The sequence below is a fragment of the Camelus dromedarius genome, chromosome 29 (assembly GCF_036321535.1).
Source record: "Camelus dromedarius isolate mCamDro1 chromosome 29, mCamDro1.pat, whole genome shotgun sequence".
Taxonomy (NCBI): domain Eukaryota; kingdom Metazoa; phylum Chordata; class Mammalia; order Artiodactyla; family Camelidae; genus Camelus; species Camelus dromedarius.
The window spans coordinates 9,573,632-9,590,321 of NC_087464.1; positions in this window are offsets into that span (position 1 = coordinate 9,573,632).

The following is a 16,690-nucleotide window of genomic DNA, read 5'->3' on the forward strand; positions in this document are numbered from 1 at the left end:
TCTCCTCACTTGAGGTAAATTCAAACTTGAGCTTCCATCCAGGCTACTTTGTTCTCGTTTCTCTTGAAAACTTGTAACACTCAGAAGTATCTCCCTAAATGGTAGAACATGAAAAAATGGGACTTGACCCTGGTGGACCATTTGTTTTCACTGGAAAACAGGGTGCTGATGCTGGAGTGACGTTCTAGTGAGCATGGCCTCCTAATCTGAGACGGAAGGCACATTCACCATCCTATGGAAGATCCAGGGCCCTCACCAGCATGGCACCTTCCAAAACCCGGGAGAGGCGCGAACAACGTGTTCATATGGTCACAGGCTTCTGTAAACATTACAAAGCTGTAAGATATTTGTGTATCTTACAAATTTTGTATATTTCCTTCACCCCTCTACCCCCATTCCCTGAACTGTAGAAGATTTTATGCCGGTCCCATCTGGATAAAATGCTACACCTCTCGTAGATAAAATAAATTGGAAGAGGAAAGACTGCAACATTGTACAGTCTAAACTGTACACTCTTTTTTGAAAAAAAAAAAAGCTCTTTTTTACTTTACAAAGGAAAATAAAAGAAAAACAGGAAGCCCTTTTGGGGGAAGGCTTTTTACTCTCTCATAATTTGTCTTTAATAGATCTATTGCTGTCTATTGAGAGATCAACTTAATGAAGTTATTTGTGTCTCTTAGCTTTTAATTTAATAATTCAAGGCTACTAGCAAATTCACAGATCAAAAGTTCCAGCCTTAATTGGTCACTGGTCTTTGCATTTTAAAGGCTGCTTAATCATCTGAAGGTGGTTATGTTACTGCTGTTAATATAAGTTTCTGGCTTTTTTTCTTTGATTCCTGTTCAAATGCATATTTTGAGATATTCCCCTGTTTGCTGTCAGTCTGCCTGGTCTTCCAATCCGGTGATGGTGGTCCTGATGGTAACTAGCATATTGTTAACTACTCTGTGAAAATGTCAGCATCTCATCTGTGAATTGAGACGGGGAGACTCATACCTTCCTCCCACTACCTACCCACCCTCCTACCCCAGGGATTAAATGAAACAAGTATATTAAGCCCAAAGTCTCGCAAATGTTTGTGTCTTCAAGAATACCAGTTGACTCTGCATAAAGCAGTAGAAGACTGGAATGGGAAGCTAGTCAATTTTGATGTTGATATTATCAGGCCAAAGATGCCTCCTCCACCTCAATTGTTTCCGAAACTAGGAAAAATACATGCACGTCATTTTGCTTTGAAGCAACTTTGAGCAACTGCACTCAGATATAAATCAAATATTTAATGATGTAAATCCTGAAATCATGGCTGTACCTGTCAATTTTTCACAAAATCAGACTGTATCACATCACTTCTGCTAAAAACGGAAATACTGGTCTCGTCAATGAAGGGAAGTCTACACAGACTTGGTGATCAGACCCTCACATAGCTAACTTGTCTCTTCTGGTCATCTTACTAGTAGACACAGATTATCACCCAGCTCTGCTGAGTGTCAGGCTTGGTATCAGTCAAAATAGGGATGAAAATGATCTTGGCAATTCTAGTACAGACTGCTGTTATGCTCTGTGTATACTGTTTGTTTTCCCTTTGATATTCATCCTCCTCTTTTTACATTAGCACAGAATTCTTACATTTTAACTGAACCTACAGCTGTCAGGAAAAAATTAAGAGTACATTTTTAGCCTTCCATTAAGCTGTGTGGCCATGTGACAAACTTCTGGCCAATGAGGTGAAAGCAGAAGTGTATGCAACTCCTGAGACGGGTCTTTAAAGCAGGGTATGAGGGGCACTGCGCCCTGCCTGGCCCCTGTCTCCACCCTCCGGTTAAAATCAATGCATCGTGGATGAAAATGGAGCCACCATCTTGGACAGGAAGTGACTTTTAGAAGGGAAGTCACCTATGAAACAGCCAAGGGGTAGGAAGGGTGTGAGCTCCTCTGAACCTTGTGGAAGAGGGCCACCACCTCTGCCTTGATTTGTCTAAAATGGGAGAGATCGATGTCCTACTCTTCTACTGTTATTTGGAACTTTTCTCTTATGCACCATAAAACCCAGCCTTAACATATTAGTCTTACTGCAGAAGGATTTGGAGGTCAAGTGTGAACACAGCATTCCAGGAACTTACTTTTGACTCTCAAGAAACTATGAATTTCTCAAAAAGGTGTATTTCTTTCTTAATTTAGTTGTTCCTTAGAATATGGTCACATGGTTACAAAAACTGAAAAATTCTACAAGTCGTACGTGCCTTAGAAGTAGTATTTTTACTGAAAGAGGTTTATACAAATACTAGATTATATGTGAGCAAAATATGTTTAAAAAATAAGGGTTTATGAGATAAAATTATGAAGTTAAAAAATAGACTATAACTGGAAAACTCTTGCATTTACAATCATATGCACCTCTGTGAGTTACCCCAAGTCCTTTATCAAAGAAGGAGGGAATTAAAGAACAAATCAACATAACAAAAATCCTTTTAGAATATAGTATAGAGGCAGTGCTGGCCAGATTATCCCATGGAAATGTTTTTCATTAACTGGTAAGAAGACCATGCTTTTGCACATGTGAAGATGAAGCTTCTGCAGCCAATAGTATGAGCAGAGTTCCTGCTCCTTTCTATTTAACCCTTGTCTTCCTTTGATCGGGTGGTACCAATTTAAATGTCAGCTCTGTGCAAGGGGCACTGGCCAGAGGACAAGCTGAGACCACCGGTTCATCACATGCAAACAACTCAAGGACCATCATGTGATAACCTTTGGTGTTCACAGCTCAGGGAAAGATCTTTACCCAAAATGTTCAAAGTCAAAGAACCATCCCCTGGGACGTGTGCATGCGACACGAAAGCACACATGCACACACAGCTACGTTTGAAGGAAATGTGGACAAGAGAATTGATCTATCCTAAAATTTTCAATCCTTGATTAAAGGCAGTCACATATTAACATACAAACTAGTCATTTGTTTTCCACATAGGCTATAAATGCATATGCCACCGTGATATAATATGAATCTACATCATTTGGATCTGTTATTTGGCGGGACCTAGGAAAAAAAGCAATATGAAATAAAGAAAAATCAAATTTCTAATCAGTTTATGGTCCTGGGGAATTTTATCCAAAGTTATTGTAAGAATAATGCAAGCAGGAAGATACAAAAAAAAAAAAAAAAAGAAAAGAAAAAAAAAAGAAAGTCAGTTAAGTGGAATTTAAGTTGTCAGGCTACAGTGTAGAACTCCATTACCATATCTTTCTTTTTTTTTTTTTAATAGTACTCTCTGAAAAGCACTAGATGTAATAAAGTCAATTTAAAATTTGTTCTACCAATCTTTTGCATCTGTAATTTTCCCATTAAACGTAAATGCCCATGAGGCAAGCTATTTGCATTACATTGCATTTGCAGTCTTTAAAACAAACTATAAATCCCCTCCTTGTTTCATGTGATTGATGCTGTGTGTATAAATACCACCATAAACCTCAAAGGGGGCTAACAGTGACAGTAAATTAAAGTTTTCAAGTCTGGCAGCATCTCAGCACTCCAGCCCTTGATCTTAAGCAGCGTTGTTAACCCCCGCCTCATTGCCCTCCTGAACTCACCTTTTTTTCCCCTTCTTTCCCTCTCTGCCCCCCATTCTGATTTCCTTGGGAAACACCTTCCCGGCCATGCAAGTCACACCAGGGCAGGGATAGGCAGTTAATTAAATCGAGGCTGCAGCGGCTGGCTGGAGAGCTGAAGGCCCTGACTTGCAGCCCTCCAGTATTTGAGATCAAGAATCTCGGGGCCCCTTCCCTCTGTAAACAATGGTCAGCCACCGAGATACTGATTAACTGCAAAACCCCCATGATTAGCTGCTTTCATGGGGATTGTCTTCTGCTCAGCAGCCTTCCCATCGGGAGAAGGAGAAGGCGACATGAGTAGTTGATGGAAACGTAGCAGAGGAACAGGAGGAAAGAAAGGTTTCTAGCAGTATTTTTCAATGTCCATTTATTAAATCTCCATCCTCATTCTTTTAGTCTCCATTTAGAAACTGCATAATTGATGTAGTTGCTTCTGATTAAAACTTAGCGCCTGGCCAAGGGGGTCTTTACTTATATAGGAAGGCTTAGTTGAAACATAAACAGAGCTAATGCCTTTCTGGAACTTAAGAGGACCCTTAGTCTCTGTAATTAATTGATGTGTACAGCTGGTAAATTACTTCTTGTCTCTATCTTACTGCGGTAGGAATGGATTTGGGGGAAAGCTCAACATGGAGATCCTGGAGAAATCATAAATGTTGACCCCTGACTATGCCTCCTCTCTCAGTGTGTGGTGACTCTTTTCCCACTCGAAGCAGTCAATTCCGTGACCGGCCTCACGTGATCACTCCCCCAAATTGTGCCAGGGCTAATTGATTCAGGGTGCATTGGGGTTTCTCGTTATCTCAAATGCTCCCCATAACTTTTTTTTTTTACATTTTTTTCCCCAGAATAGGAGGAACATAATTGTAAAATCCCATATCAATTTTTTTTCTAGCTGTATGTTTCATATATGACTTCAAAATAGGAATGTAAATTAGCAGAACCTCACGGCTCATAGATGCAAGATTCTTAGGGGAATGACAAATCTTCAAGGATGGGTAAATTATTCCTCCAGAAGGGAAAGGAAAGACACAGAGGAAAAGCAATTGGGAGGAGGAGGAAGGGAAGGCAGAGGAAGAGAAGTGAAGGCAATGAGACAAGGAAGCTAATTAATTAATTTAGGCTATTAATCTAGACCACATGTCCTCTGATCATCTCAGCATCCATGGGGTATCCCAGGTGAATACTGACAGGGACACTGAAATATCTTTGGAAAAGAATACTTCTCTGGTTTTTCATTTCTTCTATGATCTTTTAATAATCTAGGTGGAAGAATCCAAGAAATATTGACACTAGGAAGAGAGAGTCTGTACCCAAGACAGATTTCTAGAGACATCCTCTCCCCCTTCTCTTCTGAATGACACAGCTGACCAACCGTGGAACCTGCTCCTTCTGTTGCCCAGAAGTCCTCTTCACGAAGGTAGCAGTGTCAATCCATGCAGCCTCGTTACCACCTTCTGTTTTTACAAGTCTTTCATGTGCCCATTGCAACAAAAGTAAAAACTCATATTGACTCGGTTAAATTTTATTATCATTTCTGCAAGGGACTCTGAACACATTTATAGCCAAGTAGAGGAATGCTGGAGAAGCAGGAGGAAACAGCTCTTTACTGAGTCTCCCCTATGTGTCTGTCACCCTGTTTGGTGATTTCACATTTTATTAACTTTTGCAATAATCCCGCCAGACAGTCCCATTTTTCTTTGTCAATAAATGGGAAAAAAAAAGTCTAAGAAACTTGTTCAAGGTCCCCCAAATGGTAAGTGGCAATTTTTTTTTTTTTTTGAGCTTGTCCTTTTTCCTCTTCCTTCAAAATTTCTAATGGAGCCTGTTCCCAAATACAAAATGTAAAATCTCTAAGGCAGATCCTAAGGACATAGATGTAGACACCAGGATCTTCCAGAAAACAGCTGAGTCCACCTAATTTTTTTTTCTAATGCTTTTTCATACAAAAGTTTGTAGCCTGATGTAAAGCTCTGGCCATCTTGTTACCGCTTCACATTTCTGCTGTTGGAAGTGAACAGAATAAATTCTAAATTTGGTGGGGGGGGGGGTGTATGTGTATTGGGTATAGAGAGACCAAGACAGAGAATGGTACAGTAGGAGAGCTTGAGAGAAAAGTGCAAGTGTTGGAATGGGTGGAATTTGTTGTAACAGTTAGAAACAGAAAGCTGAAAGCAGTACCTTCAACTTTTGGTCCTCTGTCTTCCCTTCCTCCTCCCTCCCAATTGTTCTTCCTCTCTGTCTTTCCTTTCCCTCCTGGAGGAATAATTTACTCATTTGATTTGCTATTCCCCTAAGAATTTTGCATATTTGAGCTTTGAGTTTCTTTTAATGTACATTCTTATGTAGAAGTCATACAGGAAACGTAAAACTAGGGGAAAAATGATGTAGGATTTTTGCAATTATTTTTCTTTTATTCTAGGAAAAAAAATAAAAAATAAATATCATGGGGAGTGTTTGAGATACCCCAACACACCTTGAATCGATGGGCCCCTGGCACCACTTCTGGGAGCAAATGCATGAGGTCATTCTCAAGATCTCATGACAGCCCTTTACAAGAATAGGCATTACCTCTCCAGACCTTTCTGGCCCTAATATAAAGGTCCCCAACACAGTTATCCCACCGAGATTCTCCATTCCAGAACTCTTGTCTACTTTATTCTCATTCCCAACTCATAAATCAAAACTTACCCATCTTGTGTCTCCTCTCCTTGCAGGACTGTTCTAGGCTAGAGACAAAGGGAAGACTGATCCCCATTCTAATGCCTTCAAAAAACCAGCTCTTTCGGATGAGTGTCTTTTTGATCCAGAAAATGTAAGGCCCTAAATCAAAGGAAGGACTAACGGTGTCAACACTGAGTCTACATTTATCCGCCTTCACATTACAAGTTAATTGTTCCCGTAATAAAGGGATGTGGCGATGGAGGGTGAGATTTTGAAAGAAATAAGAACATTGTCCTGTGAATCAGCTGCCTGCTCACTTGCTCACTGCCACCAAGGGCTCTTCTGTCCTGTGATTCCTTGTTCTGGGGGATCTGCAGACAATTTCAAGCTCTGAGTGTGAGTCTTGGATGAGTTACCGGTGACTGGAATGCTAATCTCAGGCGCTGGAAAGCTATAGTTTCATGTCCAGTGAATTTGTCAATATTCTTTGATGGCTGGGTACCTTTCATGAATTCAAACACAGAGAAAAGTGATTATCCTTAAGGAGAATACACAGCTGAATAAGGTTCAATCCCTGCCCCTGAGGTGAACATACTCTATTACTGTTTAATGTGAAATAAAATGTGATGTGCGTTGCAAGTGATGGGAATTCTGAGGCAAGAGAGATGGGTCCTAGCACTCGGCTTATAGTATCGTGTCCCTTATTCTTAAAGGGCACCAAGAATTGGAAGGTTTTTATCCTTGACCTCAGAAATGTCCTGTCTTATTTAGCTAGACTGGGTATAATAATAAGACTGAAATGTAGAAACACTTAAAGGGGAACATAACCAATTATTATAAATATCTGATGGCAGGGGCCAGATTCTAGCTCAAAGGGAAGTTTTGAGTGCCTGTGGCATGGTTCTTGCAATATCATTGTAAGAAATTGATGGGGAGCACTGTGTCATTGAAAATATGTTTATTTCAGTCGATAGTCATTTAATATTTGCTACCACTGGCTTCTGTTGACTGGATCATGTATCAAAGTGTGGAAGGGATGTGAGATAAAATCTGGGGCAGGATAGAGCTGAGAATAATTTAAAGTGCTACATGGAAGGGAGTTTTTGATTCAGGCAAAGGAAAAGCATGGGTTGGAGTAAGGTGAGTTTTTCCTGAGTAGGGGATGATCTGGGAAAACCATAAGGGTAGAAATCAGCAAACAGGGATGGAAGATGGTACAGTGGTTGACATGCCCTAAAAAGAAAATTCCTGACAAAGATCAGAGAGGTGAGAGGAATCAGAGGGTGTGACTGTTCCTATTTGGAGCCACAGATTGTCTGTCAACCAGAAGGTCAAGGTGATCACTCTGGTCACTTACACGAGCCGAGTGGGCCAGGTGGGGATTGTGGAAAATGGGGTGAGAGAGGATGTGTGGTTTAACTGGGCAGCCACTGAAACTGAGCCATTGGCTTATAGATGGAAATGAAGGTCCCATGTTGCCAGATCTAAATTTTTAAGAAAAACTTAAGAAAATCTCTATTTTCCTTTGAACTCTCTCAAGTTTTAGAGGTTGGCCACTAATTCGAACATTAGACTCTTTCCTAGAGATGCATTATAAAAAAGAAGAACAGATAGGCATGTTCCGATCCTCCTTGGGGAGAGCTCTAGTTTGATTAATTTGCTTTCTCTAAATTTATTTATTTATTTTTGGTCTGGAAGTAGAAAATGAGTGTGAAAAATCCCTGTTGCTATTGTGGGAAATGTGAACTAAATTTCCAGTTTCCCACTTTGAACGATTGGCCAAGTTGTTTGATCTATTTCATTACAAATTTCCTTCAGGAGGAAGATATGTTACGTTTTGCAAATTTAAGCTACTAAGCAGAATAAATTGGCCCTTTTGATTCTACTCAGGTTGCAAATTTTTGTAATTTTTTCCAGTCCTGAATATATGTATTCTTGATGCTTATTTATGTATTTTTCACTACCTGGATTATATCATCTGGGGAAAAACAACTTCCTCTATTTTTTTTTCTTTCTTCCTTTGTATGCAAAACCAGAAAACCATTGCTAACAAAATCACAAGCCCAGAATCTTTTTATGAGTCATATAATCAAACCCCACTGTTGACAGAGAGTCTATAAACAGAGATGATCACGGTTGAAACTCGTACCAAGAAACAGAGTTGCAGCAGATTCTGCTGGGTATCAGGATGCTACAGAACTGATTTCCTTTTCATTTCATCTAAGCATCCATGCTCTTAAACCTTTGGGATTCTGCAAGCACAGCTTTTCCGCTGACCAATGTCAAACGCATTCTCCTTTGATATTGTAAGAGCTCACACACTGTTTTTCAGGAATTAATTGATTGCTAGGGATTACTTGGAGAAGCTGGAGAAAGGGCAGGTGCTCCTACCTGGCTATCACGGAGGCAGTAATAATTGTAATGATGGCTTCCTGCACGAGGATATGTGGCACTAGGTACCCATTTCAGCCCAAACAGATTGCAAATATATCCCTTCTCTTCAATCACCCTATTAATTTGGAGATGCTTAGATCTGAAACTCAGCGTAAGAATCTACAGATCCTACCAATTAGAATGAGCCACCTTGTCCTACTAAAACTGCCATGGTGCTGTTTGCTTTAACAGATAATGATAACTTAACTTCGGACTAATCTTGTCGTTGAAAAAAGAATTAAAATTATAACTCTTCTGCAATCATGATGTGCAGCTTTCTGTAGACTGTGGTGTGCCGAATTTCAAGTAATATTCTTCTGTTGCCCCATATCCCCAGGTCCCGGATAAAAATGAAATGTGCATTTCATAAGAAAATCCCAGTGAGCAGTAACAAGAAAAAGTATTCAATCATCGTCAATTGGTTAAAGCTTTGGGGATGGGCTCGAGCCACCATCTTTTTCTTCTTTTTTATAAGGACACAAATTAAAAAAAAAATTTTAACTAAACTATTTTCTCCACCTCCCACCAGATCGAGCCGGCCAGGGAAATAGATGGGATTATATATTTAGTAGCATAATGTCCACTGGATTGTTTTAGAATTAGTAGAAGCATCATCAGTCACCTCGGCTACAATAAACAAAAATTCTAATCAATGTAATATAAGTTCCTTTAAGCGTAACCTGAGGTCATGTAAAAATATATACCTGATGTTGTTTCCCCTCCCCCAAGGGAAGAAAGAAAGAGAGAGAGAGAGAGGAAGTATATTTTTCCCATTAAATTTATTAAAAACCTGGCAACACTAGGTCTTTGTGTTATCATGATTTCAATTTTCGGAATTATCAATAAAACTGAAAACAGAACTTGCCCAGAGGATGTTTTCATTTAAACAAAAAATTGAGAGAGATGTATAATTGTATATTTCTCAGGTTTTTAGATAGTCTTTGAATTAGCCTTTTTTTTTTTTTTGGTAAAGTATTTTAATAAGGAATTATATTATGCGACACGTAAATAAATCAGTTTTCAAAAATAACATATCACCCCCGATATGGTCAAACATATTTTCACACTGGCGTACTTCAGTCTGCCCAAACGTAAAACCTCTTCCAAAATTTTGAAATCTAGGAAACACAAACTTGGCTGCCCAAGCAGAGGTATTTTTGTGAAAATCTAGAGTGAAGCTTTTTTTTCCTTTTACCTACCAGGAAACTTTTCTACAGCCAATATTACATCCTGCATACGATGTCCCTCCGAAACAGTTGGGAACTTTCATTCATTCTGATTCTCTGCAAAAGGAATTTCTCTCTGTCTCAGCTCATGATGAGCAGGGGCTACTGAATATATAGTAGGAAAAAAAAAAAAATTCAATGGCACCAGCAAAGTCCAACATCAAAAAAAAAAAAAAACAAAAAAAAACCGCTTAAAACAATAGTTGTTTAGAGAGCGCTCAATGGGTCCCAGGGCTCCAGAACCTTCTCCTGGGTTGTGAACAATCGAAGATTTATTCGAGCTCTCTGCACACTGGGAAATGAAGACCCAGAAGCTCATTATCATGTCTATTAAAAAGCAGAAACTGGGGTACATCTAAGAAAAGATGTATTACTTTTTAAACCGCACTGCAAACTGCAGACCAATAGGGACTTGAACTACATAAAAATACTCTCAGTTGTAGGGGAGTGGGGAGGGGGGTGGGGCAGAGATTCACTCCCCCAAACAGCAGGAAAATACCATGCCAGCCAAGTTCCATTGTTGTCATGGCTTTGGAGAGGTGGCTCCATCCTATTTTCTTGCAAAGGGATTTTTGAAGTCAGGCTTTTGGTTTGATCAGGGAACTAAGGGCGACTACGCGAATAACTTTGGGGACCACGGTCTAGCGGAGGTGAGGGAGGGTGTGATTAGCAATGACCAGTTAAATTCTAGTTAACCCCAATTATAAACCTTCACCTTTGCTAATTGGATTAATTCGTCGGCAGGCAATATACTTATGAAGTGTACTGGAGCCAAATTTGTGCCATTTTATTATGAGATAAAAATCATGATTGCGGTGTGGCTCGCTGCTTAAGAATGGATCTATAACCAGTTTCTGCAAAGGTGGAACAAAGTTGAATTTTACTAGCAAGTTGGAAGAGACATTTATTACAGCAATTCTCTTTGCAGCCTGGAAAAAAAAATGCCCAGTAAGCAAATTCTCTCTCAATTAAAAGCTTTCCAAACTCAGGGTTTAATGAAACCTTAATTAAAGTCAATGGAAAAGTCATGTTCAGAAAATATAAATGTAAAGTTACTCCAGAGTGTCCTTTTAATTCCCTCTTGACTGATCCAAGCCTACTGACTGTTTCTGACTCTCCTTAATTTTTTTTTTTTAAGAGTTTTGTGCACAGAGAGACACAAACCAAAAAACCCTGTCGCCTTGTAGAACCATCTCACCATCCAAAGACAAGTGGTGTCTACTTTCTCATTAATATGGTAAATCAGGTTACCACGCTGTTTCCAACAGTTCACAAAGACTGAGAGCCAAATTTGCCTGGACAGTTTGTTGGGCTCAACTTTAGTGATAAAAAAATATAATATTATGTTTCTAATTCTGTTAGGGAATCTATGAATGGGCCCAGTTTGAATAAAATAAAATGACGATGTCAATCACACGTTTCCCTGTGGTGGCAATAAAATTGTTCTAAGTGGTCCAAGTTGGCATGAACAGAGAATCTGTGATACTGGAAAATATGTTAATAGGGCTGCAAAATACTGTGTTTTAGAATCAGCTAAAGGGCAAATAGGTGTCGTCAGCACTGTCTGTCTCCTGGGTGACCAGCACCCATCTACCTAAATGGACACAAGGCTACCAATGTTGTGTACGTACTTCAAAGTACAAAAGAAGGACTGTGGCATTCTCTGCTTTTATCTATTTCACAAAGGGAGGCATGGGAAATTAGATATTCCATAGATACTCTAAGGGAATAGAGGTTGTATTTAGGAGGTCAACCTGTTTTTCTTTCCTTTTTTCTCTTGTAATAAGGGTGCTAAGAATAGGACCCTTAGATTCTCCCCCTTGACAAATAAAACAGTTCATAGGAAGAAGACAGTAAAAATGATCGGATCATGGAAACTAATGACAGTATACAGCGTGTCTTCCTGTGAGTGGGCACGCACGCACTTGCGCATGCGTGTGTGTGATCTACCTAGGACCAGGGCATCGAATGGTCCTTCTCTATAACCTGAACCAGACCTTGTCATCACCTGTTGACAACAGAGAAAAAAGGAAGCCAAGCGTCGGGATCAGGGTACCATAATGCCTGTTGATAATAAATTATCAAAACAATAATCATGTTTAGCCAATCCCTTTGTGTAAAACTGTTATTATGATTCCAGTGCCAGCTGTCTGAAACTTTAATTTAAGTGCTTGCTGGAGGCGAGACATTTGGAATGCTAGTTTAGAATGTTTTATAGCTCAAGCAATATGTTTTACTAACCTCAAATACTGTGATGATGGTTTAAATGGTGACTATAATTTGTATGTGGGGGCTCCGGGGTGAATTTTGCTTTCCCAGGGAAGTGTCTGCTGCATCAAAATTTCAGACACTTCTGGGCTATTTGGGGGCAGCCTAGCCTAAGGGGCCCTGGGAGCTGCATCTACCACCCTGCAGGTAAGCACCGCAGGTGATTAACTTTGGGGAAGTTGTTTGAAGTTGCTGCAACTGGAATGTTCCTCAGAAACAGAAATGTTTGGTAGAAAACACAGTGCTAGCTGGAGAGGCCATGGTTTACTGGTAGGTGGGTCAGTAACTTTTACTCTGTTCCTTCCTCATCAACCATTCTCTCGACCCCAGACCTTGAACAAGAAGGCAAAACCAAACCCTGTCAGGTTGTCCTCAGCACACAGTCATTGTTTACTATTAATGAATCAGCAAGATGTTCGCATATTAAGAGTAAAGCTATAATTCCATATTAAATATAGGAGGCCCCAGGATATGGCCCATCTATAAGGATTTCTATAATTGTCCTTATCATGCATAAATGATGTGGATTATGAATGTTGGCAATTTAAGGTTACAATTTATCGCTTTATATTAGAATATTATTAAGATAGCATAATATTAATAACATTATTATGTCACTTTAGAATTTAGAAAGCACATTGTGTCCATTATCCCATTGTCATAGCAGCATCTTTGTCATGACAAAATCTCATGTTGCATGGAAGACTCAGGAATCCAGAGTTGTTATACACCAACTGGGTCATATGTCTCCAAAGACTGTGGTCCAAAGCTGGGCATTCTGAATCAGCCAGGAACATATGTAATTTTCAGCTTTTCTCAATTCTTTTTTGATTCTCTGAATCATCAAACAATACATTCAAGTAACTTTCGATAGGCTTTGTCTTCTGTTCACAGGCACTGGACAACCAGTGAGTGTAAGTTCCAAATTTAATTTAGACCACTAATGTCTAAGGGCTGTTTTGAGGGTATGATGGATATTTAATAAAACTTGGGGATACTTTGACATCTAAAATACAACCCAGGTTGTATCTGTCCCCACTATGGAAACAGTGTCATTTAAGTTCTGGAGATGTCTCCTGAAATTCTAGAAGACAAAATCTGTTGGTGGAGACAGGTGGGAGAACAAACTGAAGCTACGGCAAATATCTACTGAATAAATACTTCTCTGACAACAGTCTTTGTCGAGCTGATTGACTCGAACAATAGTGACTGCCTCATAAATTCTCCTGATAGCACTACACATATGTGTGTTGGTCATGGGTATGGTCAGATGCACTCCTGGAAAAAAATTACATATAAGTCATCCCTTAGCATAGCTCCTGGCACAGAGAAGAGAAGTCATACATATTCGATTTACTAATCAACATGAGTACATTTCTTTTTGTTGGAACTGGGGATGCTTACCTCTTGAAATAATTCCAGAGGAAATGTGTTATAAAGCAATAACTCCCACTCTTCTGTCAAAGTGTTGGTTTTATCATTTCACATGATTACATATGAATTTGTAGTGGGCTGCATTTGAAATTACTATGCTGAGAAACAAATGCTCTACTTAATTGGCACCTGCAGTGCAACTTTTCAATCAATTTGTGTTTTTTACGGAGGCAAAGGCACCACTTACAGAATATAGGTGGCATTTGCAACATTAATGAATCCGTGAAAATGTTGGTGTTTCTTAAGAAACTAGGCAGAAGGAACGTATCAAAAGTTGCATAAGCATTTTCTGTCTGTGCAGAATGAATGAGTTGAGTCAGAGAGTTGTAGCTCAGTCAATCATCAAACTGGAGGATGTTTCACTGGAACATCTGATTGTTCAGAAGATCAGAGTTGGGTGTACCCAACTTTTGCATCCTCCAAGTTTGGCACACAGTGATGCCTATGAAGAGGGAATTGGACTCAACTCGAGTCAACTCAGTTATTTACTGAGTTATTTGCATCAGTGATCAATTTTCACACAATCAAATGGACCAACCATTTGGCAATTCAAAGTGGATATTAATATAGTGTAATATTTGGGGCTGGAGTTTTGAGGGGAAATTGAAATGACCATTTTTCTCCTTCTGTCTAATGTTTAAATTGATTTTCATGCAATGACCAATGTTGTTAATGTTTTTTTAAACTGTTTATTTTATTCTGTTTATTTTCCATTAAAACAATTAGTTTTTTTATTGCAGTAATATCCTTCCACATGTTTCCACATAGTCACCAAGTTTTCCCTTTAAAATGACTCAAAAATTCAGCCCTCATGTTTCATTCCTATAGCATCTATGCTGGTCTACATCTTTCTGCCAGTATTTGGTCTACTGTTAAGGCCTAGTGAAAAGTCTGCACTCTATTGCTTTTCCCATCAACCTTAAATACCATTTTATCCTTTTTGTCACTCACTCTCTTGCTCAATCTTCTGTAGGCCACTTTTTTCCCCACCAGCTTTGTGAGTAGAGTTCATGCATTCATTCATGTGTTCATTCACCCACTTACCCAATAAATAGTCTATGAGCACCAACTACAACGTCAAGATAGTAGGCATTGTGTGAACTGCAAATAACAAGTTATGGTTTCTAACCCCACGAGGTTTAAACTCTAGTCAAGGGGATAAGACCCATATAAATAGCTTTAGTGTCATGGTCCTAGGATCCGCCTGCCTGGGGTAGAAACAAGGACACTCAACTCATTAGTTGTATCTTTGGCTAGTTTTCTTATCCCAACTGTGCCTCAGTTTCCACATCTGCAAAGTGAGGTGGATGATATTACTTATTTCTAGGGTTTATTGGAAGGATTAAGTGAGAAAATACACGGAAAGCCTTAGAACATCCTGGATTAGCAAAAACACTCAAAACAAGTTAAATAAAATTATTAAAGGGAGGAGAATAAATAAAGAATAATAAAGAATTCAAGAAATTTTGAAACAAACCAAAGGGACAGAGGAAAGGTGGGAGCTGAGATCTTTGAAAGATCACAGAGAAGGGGGAAGCTTTCCACAGGTGGGTGCTTACAGGAGACCTCCTGGACACAGTGGTGTTGGAGCTCTGGCTGGAGGGATGGATCAGAATATGACTGAGAGGTGAAGTCTGAGGCTATTCAAGGCCTGGACTGAGCCAGTACACTTTCCTGAGGAGTACTCATCACTCACTGCACCAGGTCACTCCTGCAGGACGGTCCACACACTACTTCCTGTGGCCTGGAAGCCCACAGTGTCCCTTTATCTGGCTTACTGCTGGGCTTTCTAGAGAGATCTTTGTTGAGTGGAGAACATTCAGACTTTATCAGGAGTCACTGCACCCAACCCCCTTCTCCTTCACTGACCTCCTTGTGCTGCTACATTGCATTGAAAGAAAATGCCTGTGAATGTCCCATTTGACTGTTAGTCACTTGAGGTCAAATCCCCTGTCTTTGTAGGTCCAGCACTGCCTGCCATAACGTACGGTCTCAAGAAATGTGTGTTGATCTAAAGAATATCACAAGTAATCGGGTTATCACAAAGTCATGGTGGACTACAGGACCCCATAACCTGGTCTACTGTGTGCTTTCCAGTAATTCTGTCCCTTTCCCAGGCCATGACCATTTACTTTGTAGTGAAGGTGGCTCTCTGAACCCCACTGTCAATTCCTTTGAAATTTCAAGAGAAAACTAGTTTTCTTCAGTGAGATTTCCTATGTGATTTCGCTTTGGGGGGGTCGGCGGGGTTGGGGGGTGGGTCATCACATTTTAATGTCAGAGAGTTTCTTCTACTGGAGGAATGTTCCAAGGTTTACCAAATTTTAATTGGCTTTGAGTAAGACTCAACACGTCTAAACATTGGGGGTGGAGGGCAGTTTTGGGGGAGCCTTCGTCTCTAGGCAAAGAAAAGAGTGAAAGACAAGTGAAAGGGTTCAAGGGTTCCTTGCCTCTTGAACTCTTCTTCTTGCCTTGCCTCTTCATCTGTCCTGCTACACTAGAGAAAGACAGCAACTAGCTTTTTAAACAGTTTTTACTCTGATATTCACACGTACACACACACCTATCTCAAAAGCATGAAAGATTATTTTGAAATAAGACCAAAAAAAACCCCTTTTCTGTCTCTGTTATATTTTAGAACCAAATGGAGTTCAAGTACATTTTTCATGCTTACTTTCCTTTCATATAATGCATTAAATAAGTCACTAATGCCTCTCAGACAGAGTCAGAAATTGCATTCCTGTAACGGAGGTCACAATCTCATTGAAGAGTTGTGATTTGTGGATTGATTTATATCATTTCTTTATTCACTTCTTTTTCATTTATTTCTTTTCTTCCTTGACCCAGAGAAGAGGCCAACAACTAATAAAAGCCCCAGTGCCATTGAAACTTGGGATGCATAATACTAGCCCACATTAGCAAGTTGAGAACCCTATCTCTACACTGTTGAGTAAAAAAATTATAGAATAAAAAATAAAGAGGTTATCAGTCATACAATTTGTCTTCTCTGGTGATGCAGATTAAATGGTTATAACTTTGCTGGACTCCAATCGACTTGA